Raw genomic sequence first — 16,349 nt, 5'->3', positions numbered from 1 at the left:
ATTTGCCTTCAAGCCTTTAAGACCCCAGATGCTATATTATTTTTTGATAGCCGGGCACCATCAGCTTTCTTCACCACATTTGCTTACACACACGGCTGTCTTCAGTGATCATGTCGGGAAGATGGGTATCCTGCAATGGCTGCTTAGCAGGGCGAGGTGCTATTGTATTGGGGGATTATGCATGAGGAGGCCCAATGTCCATCTGCTACCCTACTACTGAACCTATAAATATATGCATATAAATCTATTGCCCCCATAAACATAAATATATTTACACATGTACATGTCTGTATTTAGGGTTCTCTGTATGCACTTTGCCTCCTACTCCTTTCCTCTATTTCCTTTCGCTTTCCTCCCAACCCATTACCATGTTTGGCCTTCATTCTGGATTCAGTAGTTCCTCTCAGTTACCTTGCTCTTGGTCACTCCCTTCCAGTCCTCCCCTCCCCTCCCTCCTCTGTTTTAGAACCATTCGCTGTTCCCTTGTTCCTGTGTTGGTCGACACCTCCTCCCTTCCCCTACCTCCCACACTCTCATGTCCCTCCAGGACCGTTGGTCCTGTTGTTTTCTTCTCTCATTATTTGTCCAGCCTATCTTGTCTAGGTGGACCTGCTGACATAGTAATATGTGCATACAAATGGATATGACTTTGACTGCACCCAAGTGGCCCATAAGAACATGGCTTTGACAGAAGCAACATCGACACGCTGATAAGCAGAAAAGCCACTAACATACCAAATTTACAAGGTAAAAAACAAAACAAATTAAAAAAGACTAAGCAAAAAGATAGCAAATATTAAAAGAAAAATTGCTAGTAGTTCAACGTCCTTTTGTTGGCCTTTAGACCATCCTTTCTACTCCCTCAGGCTCCCTTTTCTCTGCTTCCTCCGCTGCTCCATTGCACGCCCCCAGTGTTTGCCTCAGTGTGGCGGGGTCAGCTCAGTCGCCCATCCCCCATTATGTCTCAGGTGCTGTCCCGTGTAGGGCCATGTGTTGGTGCAGGATGTCATATCTTGTAGTGTGGTCAGCTGAATGGTCCTCTCTGTATGACGGTCCCTTCTAGCTGGTCTATCGACTTTGGGCTTGGTGGACCCAGGTGTACTCCACTACGTCCTTTCTCCTTCTTTTGTTTCAGCTTCCTTCTGGATGTGGTGTGGTGGGTCAGTTCCTTTCCCACTCCAGACGATCTATTTTTGTTTTCTGTGGTATTCCCTTCGAGTGTGGGTGTCGGCCTAATTCTGGTTTGGGTCAGCTTGTCGTCCAGCCTCTTTGTGTAGACCTCTGTACTTTGCGTTGCCCTCCTTGTTTGGTGTGTCGTGTTGGGGTCCGTATGCATGTTCCAGATCTGTGGGGACACAACCGATACACTCCCCCGAGTGGGTTAATACCCTGCCCCCCCCCATACCATCCATTCAGATTCTCCCCCTCTCGGTTCTCCCCCTCTCTACCCCACTACTCCTTCTTTATGCTGGGCTCTCATGTACCTCCCTAGGTGTGGCCTGTCCTCCCTCCAACTATCTATGCTTCCTCCCGTTTATTGTGGGATGGATGTTTATTCTTCTATTTCTGTCATGCTGATTGTACTTACCTCAGAGGACTCATGTTGTACCTGTCCCTTTGGGTCTGGCTTACCTCGCTTAACATAATTCCTTCCAGCTCTTCCCATGAAATAACGTGTTTCATGTGCTCATCGGTGCTTTTCAGTGCTGCATAATACTCCATTGTGTGTATGTGCCAAAGTTTGCTAATCCACTCGTCTATCGATGGAAACTTAGGTTGTTTCCAAATCTTTGCTATTGTGAATTGTGCCGCAATAAACATTGGAGTGCATATGACTGGTCGTGTTTTATTTGCTGCTTCAACCGGGTATATGCCCAGTAGAGGGATGGCTGGGTCGTAAGGTAGATCAATTTCCATTTTCTTTAGGTATCGCCAGATTGCTTTCCACAGTGTCTGTACAAATCTGCACGACCACCAGCAGTGGAGGAGGGTTCCTACTTCACCACAGCCCCTCCAACACTTGTTGCTCTCTGATTTACTGATCTGGGCTAGCCTCAGGGGTGTTAGGTGGTATCTCATGGTTGTTTTGATTTGCATTTCTCTTATGGCAAGGGACTTCGAGCACTTTCTCATATATTTATTGGTCATATTGATCTCCTCTCTAGTGAAAGTTCTTCTCATTTCTTTTGCCCACTTCCTTAGGGGGTTAACTGTTTTCCTCTTTTTGCAGGTCATGATGGTGTTGTAGATTTTAGTAATGAGCCCTTTGTCTGACATGTCATTACTAAAAATCTTCTCCCAGTCTGTGGGTTGCCTTGTCACATTATGTCAAAGTGTGTAATTCCTGATTTTACTATTTTTATATATTTTTTGAAATATCACAAAGGAATATAAAGGGGCTGTTAAAATTTTATCTTTCTTTATGCTATCACTATTAAAGCAGGCACTCAGCCATTGTAATCATCTCTATTCCATAACCCTCCCACCTACCTGTGCATTGAAAGAAGTCCTGTGCCCATCAGAGGATATGCTCCCTGACTCATTCAAACTTGCCAATCTGCACCAGTGTACAACCTCTGCTCTATCCAGACTTACAAGGTAAAATTCAGATCATGGTAGTTAGGGGGAAGGAAGCATTTAGGAACTGGAGGAAAGCTGTATTCTTCCTCGGTGTTACATTGCACCCTGACTGACTCATCTCTTCCCCTAGACCCCACTGTGAGGGGATCTCCAGTGGCCAACAAATGGGCTTTGGGTCTCCACTCTGCACTTCCCCCCTTCATTCACTGTGGTAAGATTTTTTTTTTGATGATGCCTTATATCTGATCCCTTCGACAACTCATGATTGCACAGGCTGGTGTGCTTCTTCCATGTGGGTTTTGCTGCTTCTGAGCTAGATGGCCGCTTGTTTATCTTCAAGCCTTTAAGACCCCAGACGCTATCTCTTTTGATAGCTGGGCACCATCAGCTTTCTTCACCACATTTGCTTGTTCACCTGCTTTGGCTTCAGCGGTTGTGTTGGGACGGTGAGCATCATAGAATGCCAATTTAATAGAAGAAAGTATTCATGCATTGAGGGAGTGCTTGAGTAGAGGCCCAAGGTCCTTCCGCCACCTTAATACTAAACCTATAAATATAGGCACATAGATCTATTTCCCCATCCTCATATATATATTTGCATGTGTACATGTCTTTGTCTAGACCTCTATAAATGCCCTTTTCCTCTTAGCTCTTTCTTCTATTTCCCTTGACTTTCCTTCTGTCCCAGTATCATGCTCTGTCCCCACCTGGGTTACAGCTATACCTCTTCATTACCTTACCATTGATCATTCCCTACCAGGCCTGCCACTCCCACCTCACCACCAATTTGGATTCCTTGTTGTTCCTTTGTCCCTGGGTTTGTTAACACCAATTCCTTACCCCACACACTCCCTATCCCATGTCCCCCAGAACTATGAGTCTGGTTGTTTTCCTCCAGATAGTTCATCCAGCCTATCTTATTTAGAAAGACCTGTGGAGAGAATAACATGCACAGAAACAAGACAGAAAATCAAAGCAACAGTATAAAACAACAATGACAAACCACTGAAAAAGAACAAAACAAAAGACATCAAGAAAGAAAAGCTTGTAGTTAGTTCAAGGATTGTTTGTTGGCCTTTAGGAGTGTTTTCCAGTCCAGTCTGTTGGGGCACCACGCCCTGGCCCCAAAGTCCACTTTCAGCATTCCCTGGGGACCTTGCCACTCCTTTCCCTTGCTGTTCCGCTGTACTCCCCCAGTGCTTTGCCTCGGTGTGGTGGGATCAGGTCAGGTGCAATTCCCACACTGTGTCTCCGGTGCTGTCCCCTGTAGCGCCATGGGTCAGTGAGGGGAATCATGTCTCATTGTGGGGCCAGCCATGTAGGACAGATATTCTTATGCAACAAAATCTGCCCGCAGTACAAATTGGACAATAACTCAAAACGGTCACAAGATGGCACTCTCAATATTTTAAAAATCCTCTAAGACCTCAATAATTGGTGCCAGTTTAACAGCAGATTTTTTGAAACTTCATACTTGTCGGCTTTCTTTCTCCTGTTTGCCCCACACACAGCTGTATCAAGATTGCTCTGCCACACAATTCCTGCTGGTTCAGGAAAACTTTGTCCTCCTAGGTAGTGAATCCACCTTTGGTCCTTCCGACCATGCTGCACTGCCTGCAGCTGCCCTGCCTGTCATCTCTGCCCTCACTTCCTTCGGTGCTAGGAGTCTCTCCTCCCCCTTACAAATCTCGTCCTGGCTCAACCCTAACCTCGCCAGTTTTGTTAGCCTTCTTATAGCTTTATAGCTGACGTCCTGTAATCCGGTATCTCCTCCTCAGCTGATTCTCCCTCTTCCTCTTGCAGGTCTTTGGTCAGCCATCCTCATCTTCAACTCCCGCTTCGCCCTTGTCACCAACTCCCCTCCCACCGACACCGTCTTCCCCACAATCTGACACCTCTCCTCTACCTACAGTGTCTCTGCCTCTTTCCCATTCACATCCAGCCACTCCTGCCTCAAAAACTTCCATGTCCCTGATCATTCCACCTTCAGATCCTGCCCCCACTTTTCCTCTCAGTGAGGTCATGAAAGGTGAAAGGTTAATTAAAATACCTATCCCTTTCTCTATCTCTTATTTATCTGCTCTAAAAAAGCATTTGGGATCCTCTCCTTCTGCCCCTGACACATAGTAGTAAAGAATTCAAATATCTCACTAAGTCTTATGGGCTTACCTGGCATGACATGTATATTATTCTCACAATATTCTGCCCTCCAAAGACAAGGAGAGTCTGCACAGTGGCACAACAGAGAGCAATTAAATTCATGACCAGAGCCAGGATAAAACAGGGGTCCCAATGCAGTTCCCTGACAAGACCCTCACTGGAATTATCAGCTTGGTCATTGGGACCACACTTTCCAAGATGGCATAGTTATTCATCTTATTGAAGGCTTACCCAAAAAATGCCAATAAGGCAGTCAATTATGACAAGATTCGAGAAATCCTTCAAAATCTAAATGAAAATCCTGCCCAGTTTCTATCTTGCCTCACAGAGGGCTCCTTCAGTACACTAGAATTCATCCTTCATCACCAGCTAGGGCTACTTCACTTCATACTTTATTCCACAGGCAGCTCCCAACATAAAAAAGAAACTTAAAAGACTGAAAGTTAAATATCAAATCCTGGCTAACACCCTTAAATATGATTGTATCCAAACCAATTAACACTGCAGCACAGAGTGGTAAGCCAACCAGACCATACTTTAAATGTTTCAGATGGGACATTGGGCAAGAGAATGCCCCCATCCTCGTCCTCTGCCAAAACCATGCCTACATTTCCAAGGAGGGCACTGGGGAATCGATTGCCATTTCTGAAAGAAGATGGGAAGGATAGTCTCTTCCATACACTTCCAGAGCGGTCTGCTCAAGATGCAGTCAGGCCTGTTAGGACTGTCAATGGAGAAGGGAATGTGTCCTGGGTCAACAGCCCCCACAGAGATCAGCCAGCTCAAGGCCACGGTAGAGATCATTGTCTCAGGTAAGCCTATTTCTTTCCTTTTATACACTTAATCAATACTACCTGAACATTCAGGACAAACTTCCTTAGCACTCAGCACTATTGTAGGAATCACAAGTATAATTTCACAACAAATCATTACAAAACCACGTTTATGTAGTCTTTATAATGTACAATTCTCATATCAGTTTCTAGTCATGCTGGAATGCCCCATTCCCTTACTGTGGAGAGATGTACTTGCTAAGTTCAAAACCATAATAACTTTGCATTCCAGGCTCCAAACTTATTGCTTCTTTTGCAAGTAATGCCACACACTCTACCTGCCTCCCTTTTCCCCCCAAGATAACTCCAAGGTCCCAACAGCCCCCATGGATCCCCTTCCTTTACCACCTGCTATGGTTAATCCACATGTTTGAGCTGTCACTCAGCCTTCAGTTGATAGACATCATCAGCCTATTTACCATATATACTCATGTATGGGCTGAGTTTTTTCAGCACATTTTTAATGCAGTTTCTGTGGTAAAATGAGGTGCCTCGGCTGATATTCGGGCAGGCTTATACTTGAATATATATGGTACATCAAATTAATAGACCCCCCTCAAGATTCCCTAATGTTCCCAAATACTCTATAGTTCCCCATCACTTAAAAGGCCTTAAACCCATACTACAGGTAAACCTGATGAAGCACAAAGCACAAGTGATGCTAGAAAATGCTGGAAGAATGATGACCCCAAAAAGTATATTTCTAGCAATAATTGCAGTTCTATCTGACACCACTGACAAGGTGTCAATCATGCTTACTGGGCTTATGCGCCCCATCCGCCCTTATGGAAAATTGTAGAGAGGACTCATACAGGTCCTGTAATACTCATAAATGATGCTGTGTGGAAACCAGGCCCTGCAACCCAGGGAAGAAGGCTAAAGATTTCATTTTACCTTATGTTTTTGAAGTGTTACCTTAATGTGAAGGTGCCAGTCCTACCTATCTATCTATTAAATCACAGGCTTGGAACAGCCGGCTTATGTTTAATAGCACTGGGAGATGGGAAAGCCATGCAACCGGGGGACAGAGGCAAACGATTTAATTTTACCTTAAGTTTTGAAGTGTTGCCTTTATGCATGTGTGCCAGCCCTGGATGGCTAAGAAGTTTAGATTAGGTGGCTTGTTTTTAACAACACTGCTGTTGTAGCAGGCACAGCATTGCAGGAATCTATCAAAACTGAACAATTTGCACAAAAGTGGCAAGTGGACTCACACCAACTATGGGCCACCAGGCCACGGTAGACTAATTAACAGGAAAGAGACTCTGTTGCAACAAACCATTCCGTGACTGGTTGACCACACCATGGCCTTGCAGCACCGATTGACACTGGCATGTGATTGGAATATTACAGAATCTGTGTAATTCCTTAGACATATAGTGTAACCTTACATGATCGGGATTTAATAAGGATCATTTGCAAAGATTTAAAGATTTTTTTCTTTAAAAATTATTTAGCTGAAAAAGGAAACCTTCAATACATTTTAGGACAGATTAGCGGCATCTCCTAGTTCTGGCGTGATTAAACAATTGATAGATGATTTAGAGGGACTTGACCCAGCTGTACGGCATTTTGCAGTGTGGGTTCTAGCCTCACTGTATTACTTTGGGTCATAATTCTCCAGGGCTAAATGAGACTTTCTACTCTGGGACTGAGGGACACGCTGAGAAGGTCTCAGACACCGCTCTACTCTGTCTTGATAGAATTACTATGAATCAAAATCAACTCAAGGTCATTGGGTGAATGAGCATAATTTAAAATTTAAGATGTGTACTAAAAGTTAACGTGAAATATATATTTCTAGTTTAGTTAAGGAGTAAATTATTGAAAAACTATTTATTTTCCCTCTAAACAGGTATATTCATTTTTATCTCTACTTGAGGTGCCATATATATATATATATATATATATATATATATATATATATATACTTCAAAGTACTTTGTGAAATAATAGAATGCAGCGGTACTTTTCTGAATCTCCTTTCTGAATGAGCACACAAATATACTCTAACAGTATTACATAAAAGTTCCATAAATACCATGCATATATTTTTCCTCTGATTAGTAATTTTCCCTATGAGTGTGGCATTCACATTAAGGAATACTACTTTTCTTAATATTTACTTTCAATTCATAAACTTTTAAAATGATGATGCATCTTTTTGCCTTGTTTCAGAGTATTCTATTTGAGTATTTTCTCTTGCAAATATTAAAGAGACAATACATTTGCTTATCGCAGGATAAGCAAAGCCTGACACATGCCCTAGGCACAACTGAAGGCAGGAGAGCCAGAGAAGGGAGCACGGAGAAGTTTCTATTAACCACTGCCATCTCCACTGCCAGCTGTGAGACATCATTCAGCACATTTAAGCAGTGCCTTCATATGTAAGCATTGCAACTGGATAATGAATGAGCACATCATAAACCAAGTTTCATCGGTTAAAATTAGGAAGGTGCAGCTGTAACTTTCATAGAGTACCACAATATAGTAAGTGATTAATGAGCTCAACTTGTATTTTTCAGCTGATATTAAGGTAAATCTATCTAAGATACAGTTGTCAGATGTTTGGGAAAAAGGCACAATTTATGGCTTGACCTAGGTATGTTTTCCATAGTGCAACAAGTGAGCATTTCCCAGAAGCAAAGTAGAGAATATTATCAAAAAATGCAGCTTCCAACAAAAAATAATGAATGACAATCACCTCTTTGCAAAGACATGTTCTAAATATATAAGGTGCATGAAGTTCTCTGATGTTTAATGAAAAAGAATGCTTTTTCATTAAAGAACATACCATTAAGATGATTTCAAACTCATTGATTATAGAAGATAAACTGAAAACCTAGCAATGTATATTACATGGCAGTTTACTGTAATTTTTACCAATATAAATCTAGAAAATAAATATTTAAAAGCTTTCCTAAAAATTGCTAAGCAAGTTATACATGATAAAGGCCATCCAATTTAATATACTAAAACAAGTAATGCCAAATATTTTCTCTCAAGCAAATAATAGAACCACTATTGTTATAATTTACCACTCGCTAATATTCTATTAACAAGAACAATGCATCGGTACACCAAAATTACCTTGACAGTAATTGCTTCTAGAGCATCAGCCAAAGGCAACAACAAGTGTTTTAAATGAAAAGCCTGGATCGAATGTATATATCTGCTCACATAAATTAAGAGCCAATAACAGAATTCACAAACATCATTAATGTGGCTTCTGTTCAAGTTTTTGGTCCCCATTTTATTAAATAACTCCCACAATTTAATAAATAGATTTCCCATATCGTCTTTACTTTCTAGACAAAATATAGAAGTGACTGCTAAGAATATATAGAAATTGATAAAAGGAGATGTATTTTGAAAAAAGAAAAATATGTTTAATAACTAACATTCACCAATAAAATAAACATTTCATTTCCTAGATCTAATTTCCAGAGGGACCTGGTGGCGTGGAAGTTAAGGGCTCAGTTGCTAATTGAAGGGTTGATGAATCTGATACACTGGCCTCTCAGCAGGAGAAATCACCTAGCAATCTGCTACCTTAAAAATCATGGCCTAGGAAACCAATGCAATAGTTCACTGTCATAGGGTGTCACTGTGAGTAAGAATAAACCTAAAAAAAGAAAATATTAAAACCTTTGACTTAAATGGTTTTCTTTTGTAATATATATTAGATACATTATTGAAATATCCATAAAATTAATCATCTTGAAATTTTTTAAATCATTTTATTGGGGGCTCATACAACTCATCACAATCCATACATCCATTCATTGTGTCAAGCACATTTGTGCATATGTTGCCATCATCATTCTCAAAACATTTGCTTTCTACTTTAGCCCTTGGTATCTCAAATTTTGAATGTTAAATTTCCTGTTTCCTATTTGTATCTATGGTCATCACTGTATGTTTCTATATACACCCTTTACTAGAATGTGGAGGGTTCAGTGTTTTAAGTAATCAACACATTAATGTAACCAAACCCTATTATTGAGCTGCGTTGAGTCGAGCTAATGTACATCCTCTAGAGGGGAATTCTACCTATCACCATAGGGAGGCTTGGGCAACTGTGAGTGATTTAAGAAGCAGTGCTCACTGTTGTTTTTCACTGATGTGCTATTCTAATACTGGTTATTCAGAATGAAACCTGGAGGAGACTATTTTTAAATAACCCTGAAGAAGATTATGTTTTTTAAAATAAGTGGTATGCTTTTTTTAAAATGTTTTTCATAGGCACATGAAAACTCTATGAACTTCATCACTGTGCTAAACAAATCATGATTATTTTGGTCTCGAAAGAATTTTGATGTTTTTGAATGACAATACTTTTGTTAGCTGTCTCCCTTAGCAAGACATCTAATTTTGCTTTGTCTTAAAAAATCAATGGTGGGGGTAGAATTATTATTTATAGTGTTCCTAATACAAGTTGACATCAATCTAATAGTGAAAATAACTATTTTTACTTATATAACTCAAAGTTAATTCTAAATCTATATTTCACCTCCATCAAGTGGATTCCTACTCACCGAGAAGTTAAATGTGAAGTACATAAATAAATATTTCCAATCCTCTTTTCCTTTGAATATCAAAAGCCATGTTTTTTTGTATGCTCACTTGTTATTATGTTTTATATAATAGCTACCCTTTTTGACTTCCAGGTTAAGGGCTTAGTTAATAGTCTACAAGGAATAATCATAATGTACAACTTTAGGTGCATGTTGACTTCCTCGGCATTTTAAACAATAACAATGGCGGGTGTGGCTTTAAAATAAAATGGCAGAATAATTCGTTGAAAGAACAAAATGTATAATATGAAGTGGTAGGATGCACTATATGAATATAGATGTACTAGCAATCACGTTGCATATCCTCACTGGACAGACTAGCTGCTACGAGGGTTATGTGCGCATTCTCATTGTTGGGGTACTGGTGAAATGATTGTACCACCAGGATTTTGTCTTAGTTCAAATTTTGTCTTAGTTCGGAATCTGCCGATGTAGTGGATTATAGCAAATTTGGGACAGACTAAGGAAAGTGATGTGACAAGGAGTTAGTGTTGTGCCACACTATGGAGGCTGGCTCATTGATAGGTATACTCCGAGGGGCAGTCTTCCAAAACAGAAAGCTTTTTCAGGGACACATGACACATGGAGCCCCTAAAGGAGAAGAGGACTTGAAAAACATGGGGGGGTGGAGCATGGGGGTGGGGAGGTGATAGGAGACAGGGAATTGGATGCATGCCAGGTGAGATTCTTCTGCTGCAAGGTGGACAGTCTCCAAGGCCAGTAGTGAGACAGGATCCTTTCAGCTTCAGATTTTATCTAAAAACAGAAAATGCTTGGGATACAAAATTATTCTTGTTACTGCTATTAGGTGCTTTTAAGTTATTCCAACACATATCACACACAAAAAATGAAGCACTCTTCATCCGATCCTACACCATCATAACAATTGTTATGTGAGTCCCTTCTTGCAACCACTGTTTCAATCCATCTTGTCAAGGGTCTTCCTCATTTTGCTGATCTTCTACCAAGCATAAAGTCCTTCCCCAGGAATTGAACCTTTCTGATACCATGTCCAACATATGGTGTGAGGAAGGGTTGGTTTCTCCTGATAACATGTCCATACTATGCTGTGGGATGAACAATTGCCATCTCCACTTGAAAGTTTGATCATTCTTCTAACAGGTCATGATGTATTCAAATTTCTTCACTCACATAAAAGCAAGCAGATGTAATCCAATATTTGGGCTATTCCATATTATTATTCTAAATGATTAGATACATACAGATTGGAATTTAGTGTCTCTCACCTTTTTTAGGGGCAGCCCTGGGAGTGGGTTACACAGTAAGCTCCTACTCACTAGGTCGACCGTTGGACACCACCACTTGGTGGAAGATAGATGAGGCTTTCTACTCGGGGTTGGGAAACCCACAAGGGCAGTATTATTCTCTCCTATAGTGTTGCTATGAGTGGAATTAAGTTACATGGCTGAGTACAGTTTGAGTTTGAGCTTTTTTGAGCTAACAGGCCTCAGCTGACTATAAAGAGATAAATACCTTGGGGCTGACACACAGGTATCATCTTTAGCTCATTTTCATGTAATAGTCATTTTGTTTCCTTTATTTCAAACTTGACTATGCCATGTGGGTTCTGGTAAACACTCGAATTTTCTGTCCATAATTTTTGAAATTTAAAGTCTGATCTTGTTTCCATATCCCTAGTGTTATTATTAATTTCTATTCTTAAATGAAATTGTACAAATATTTGTAGAGACCTGGAGATTCCATAGTAGACTCTTCTCATATTTTAAGGAAAATAAATGTACAGAGCTTTATGTGCAATGCATAATAAAAACACTGATTCAAGCATGTCCTCACTACTTGATAGCTGTATAAATTTGGACATGTTCTTAACACTATGTTTCAGTAGATTAATTTCTAAAATGGGACTTTTAAATAATCAATTTATTAAATGGCAAAATAAATAAATGTGAAGCTTGCAGAATGCATATTTTAAATATAAAAAGAATCTCTCAATACTTTCCCTGTTTTTAAAATATTGTTTATGTACTCTGGATATAATTATGCCTTGAGATATCAATTTGATTTAGTTTACATTTCTTACCTTCTTTTCTTCCTAAACATCTTTACTCTATAGTAGCTGACTCTAAATGTTGTCTATTCATAACAAAGTGCTACCTCATTAGGAGTTTTTCTGTTTATAATTTTATGATGAGATATCAATTATATTAGCCTAAGAATTACTTGTGTGATTACATGATTAGTATATCACTGAAGAAAAAGTGGAGGCTTGGGTCTATCCAGATGTAACCCGTTGAGAAAGGCCTGATGGGAGTTAAGTTTCATATAGTCTTAGGTGGGACAGGATTTTCCAATAATATGATCTAAAACAGTCTAATAAACTCCATGAGGGGTCTTTGTGAATCAGTCAAGCAGTTGTGGGAAAACTAGGGTCAAGTACCACAACGTTCATCTGGTAACAGTCATGATACAACTGAGTGAGGTCTCATTCTGGGTGTGGTCTACTGGAATATAGTTTGACACTGTGTAGAAGTTAGCATCTTGTTTGCAGACCTCTTCTTAGATCACCAATACCAAGAGCCAACAGTGGTCTGTCGACCTTGGATTCATTCAGCCATTCTTAAAGTCTTTCCATCTGCATCCATCAGCCTCTGGTCATCCTGCTTCATCATCCTCCTCTTTTTTTTTTTTTAACACAAATCAGGAAAGCATTCAGCTTATATCTGGACCATGGACTTGAACCAGACTGGACCTACCTACTTCTATAACTCTGTCAGCCATTTATTGATGTTGATCTCTTTCTATATGCATACAGACATAAGCATCATTGATTTTTCTTCTCTAGAGAACCAGCCTAACACACCTGGAGATCTTTGTCTAAAATATCAGTCGCTGACAATGGTTTGGGATACAGTGACGTACATAAGTCTGGTGCACACAATTGGTGTCTTTCAAGATATATGTATACGTATTTGGAAAAATTTTACTTATTTTCCTATTAAATTATGATATGGATTTTTATAAAACTTTTTAACTTCTATATTATCACAGTAAAAAGAACAATAGATGTCCTTGAATCCACATAATTTTACACATGTTTCAAAAGGTTGTTTTTACCAAATCTCCTTGACTTCTATCTTGAGGCCAAGCGGTATGTACTTTCTACAAAGTAGTAGAGACTGTAGAAATTATCACACCCAGAATTCATTCACTTCAATAATATTAATGGATTTCTAAATTTCTCTGTAATTTGTGGATATTTGGAATCTGTGTTCATTGATGCCTCTCAAAACCATCATAATAACAGAAGAAAATGGAGAAACAAAATATGTATTTTCTAAACATAAATATTTCCTCAAGTTGGATTTTCTAAGTGACAGTAGCTAAAAATGTTCCCATTGAATGCTTTGTCACTCCTAGCAGAAGTTACAGAATTGGATCACAGGGACTGCCTCTGTCCAGCCACTGGATAGGTTCAAATGGCCAGTCTTTAGATTAGTTGTTGAGGGAAAACTGCCTCACACAGACCTTAGATTGGCTAGAGGATTACACAGAAATTGCAGGACTGAAAGTGATTAAAGCTACTGGAGTGTGCTCCAATATATATATACACACATATATATATATATATACACCCATTTTTAAATTAAAATACAAGGGCAACAAGAAGTAAAAAAAAAACCTAACATTAATCTCTTAATCACAATAAGCATTCTGGGATAAATTCATGTAATGCTTGAATTATGACTAACTACATTAGTTGAATGATAACTGCCTCTGTTTTCCTACTTACCTACCATTTTACATAACAAAATGCTACTTAACTTAAAAGTGTTAGATAAGAAGGAAAACAAAGATGTAGTGATTATTGCTAAAATGATCTTCTGTCCATAAAGTTAGAAAGGCTGTGATAGGTTATCAATGTCAGGTTTTAACAGTTAACTCAAAATTTCTTCCCCCAAATACCCTGTCCCTATAACACAGAAATCATTATTGTTTAAACCCAGTCTCTTGATCCCCAATCCACAGTATCAACTAAACTTTCATTTTGGGAAAAACTGAAATCTATTCTGATGGTGTTATCTACAGAGTTAAATTGTGTTGTCAGCATTTATACTTCCCTGATTTATAATGAAAAGCTAAGGGACAGAGAGTTCAAACAAATGTTAAAATATCTGTCCAAGAAAATACCTCTTCTAATATCATGTTTGACAATAGTGCTTTCAATTTTGACTTTCAGGGATAAACTAAAGATCTTCAAAAATAAACTTTTAGAATGTGCGTGTCTAATTGGAAAACCTTATTGAAAATAAGGCTAGTGGCACCATGGGTTAGGCATTGGCTTGAGCAAGATTGCAGTTCAAATCTACCAGTCACTCTGAGGGTGAAAGATGGAGAAGGCTGCTTTCTTATGGATTTAAAGTCTCAAAAACCTGGTATGGGGTCATTATGAATCTGTATTGACTCATGGAAGAGTGTCTGGGTCTTATAAGTAGACTAAAACATTGCCTCCATTTAGATGCACCTAACTAGCTACTTGTCCAAGCTAGTAAAAATAAAAACAGAACTAATACCTAAAATATACACCAACTTACACATATATTCATATTTTCCTAGAGCAGGATTTTCCTAGCATGTCATAAAAGTAAATGATTATAATTTGTTAGTGGTCTGCGTTCTCGTGTGTAGATTGTTTATTACTGCTTGGTGTTTGTATGCCTATAATCTCCTATGAAAACCGCCTTCAGAACTTCTCAGTTTTCCTTTCCTCAAGATTATAATAATTTAAATAGCTATTAATCTAAATTAATGGTGAATTCTTCTACAATAACACTATTTGCTAACTAATTAGCCATTTATCATTTGGTTTATACATATGCAAAATTGAGAACCAATTAGAATAGCAAAAATAGAATCCATATATACAAAGATAATGATCTCACAAAAAGGCTGCGCATTTTACTCTCTTAGGAAGCTCTTTCCTAAGCTGAGACCTAACTAAATTAAACCTTGTGCCATCAAGTCAACTGCGATTCATATAACTCAGATTCTTTATCTTAGCTAACAGCCTCGTCATTCTTCCTGGGAATGGCTGGTGGATTGGAACAGTCAATCTAGAGGCTAGCTGTCTCCATTACTTTTGACAGTACCACAAGGGATCCTTGGGGCCTGACCAGCCACTTTTAAATTCCTGTCTATAGGCCAACATGTTTTTTAAGGTCAGTAAAATGACACGTGTGAAAAATTGAGCATCCATATATTCATAAAATTTGGATGTTTCCCTTATTTTCACTTTTTAACTCCAAAAGATTTATTTATTCGTATCTAAAGGAGTACCATGAGTCCTAATAGCTCAGGGGTTACTATTTGGGCCGGTCCGGACAATGCAGCCTCTTCCCCCAGCCTCTCAGAAAGACAGGCGATCTGCTGGACTTTGCAGTCCCTGCCTCCAGCATTCCAACGAGCTTATCTCTCTGGGCAGGGTCCACACAGCCCCTTCCCCCACTTCTCAAGGCCAGAGCTGGACTGTGCAGCCTCTTCCCCCACATTCCAGAAGCTGGTCTGGGAAGAGACTCTGCAGCTGCGCACCTGGAAGCCTCCCTTCTCCTTATCGGAGCAAGCACCAGCAGCTCTCTTCACCTCATTTCCATATTTCCCTGACCCAAATCCTACAAATATCCCACAGCCCCACTGACTGGAGCAATTTCCCTGACCTAACTCACTGGGTCTCAGAACCTTCCCTGGAGCTCAAGACGCACCTGTCCCTTTCTCTGCTCTCCCTTCCCTCCCAGGACTTCTCTCCCTGCCCTGATACAGCTGCTCTTAACCTTACATTCTTTGTCTCAATTCTTTCTCCGTTCCATGTCTCAGTGTTGACCTCTCAGTTACATATTGGGTTGCTAATTGAAAAGTCAGCAGTTCAAAACCACTAGTCACCCCAAGGAGAAATATGGGGTTTTCTAATCTGGGAAAGGGTCTCAGAAACTCAGAGGCAGGTCTGCTCTGCCCCATGGGGTCACCATGAGTTAAACAGGACTGGAAAGCAGTAAGGGTGGTTTGTGTGTTTGTTTGTTTGTTTGTTTGTGAATTTGTTTTGGAAAGAGTATCTTACCTACATCTTTATTGCAAAGTTTTCTCCATACATTTATTATATTTCTGTTTAGGTTATTTAAGCAAAATTAGGAAATTTTGGAAATATTCTGAAAGGAAATTCTTGGCT

The sequence above is a fragment of the Tenrec ecaudatus genome, chromosome 11, assembly GCF_050624435.1.
Source record: "Tenrec ecaudatus isolate mTenEca1 chromosome 11, mTenEca1.hap1, whole genome shotgun sequence".
Lineage (NCBI taxonomy): Eukaryota > Metazoa > Chordata > Mammalia > Afrosoricida > Tenrecidae > Tenrec > Tenrec ecaudatus.
This window is presented reverse-complemented; position numbering follows the sequence as displayed.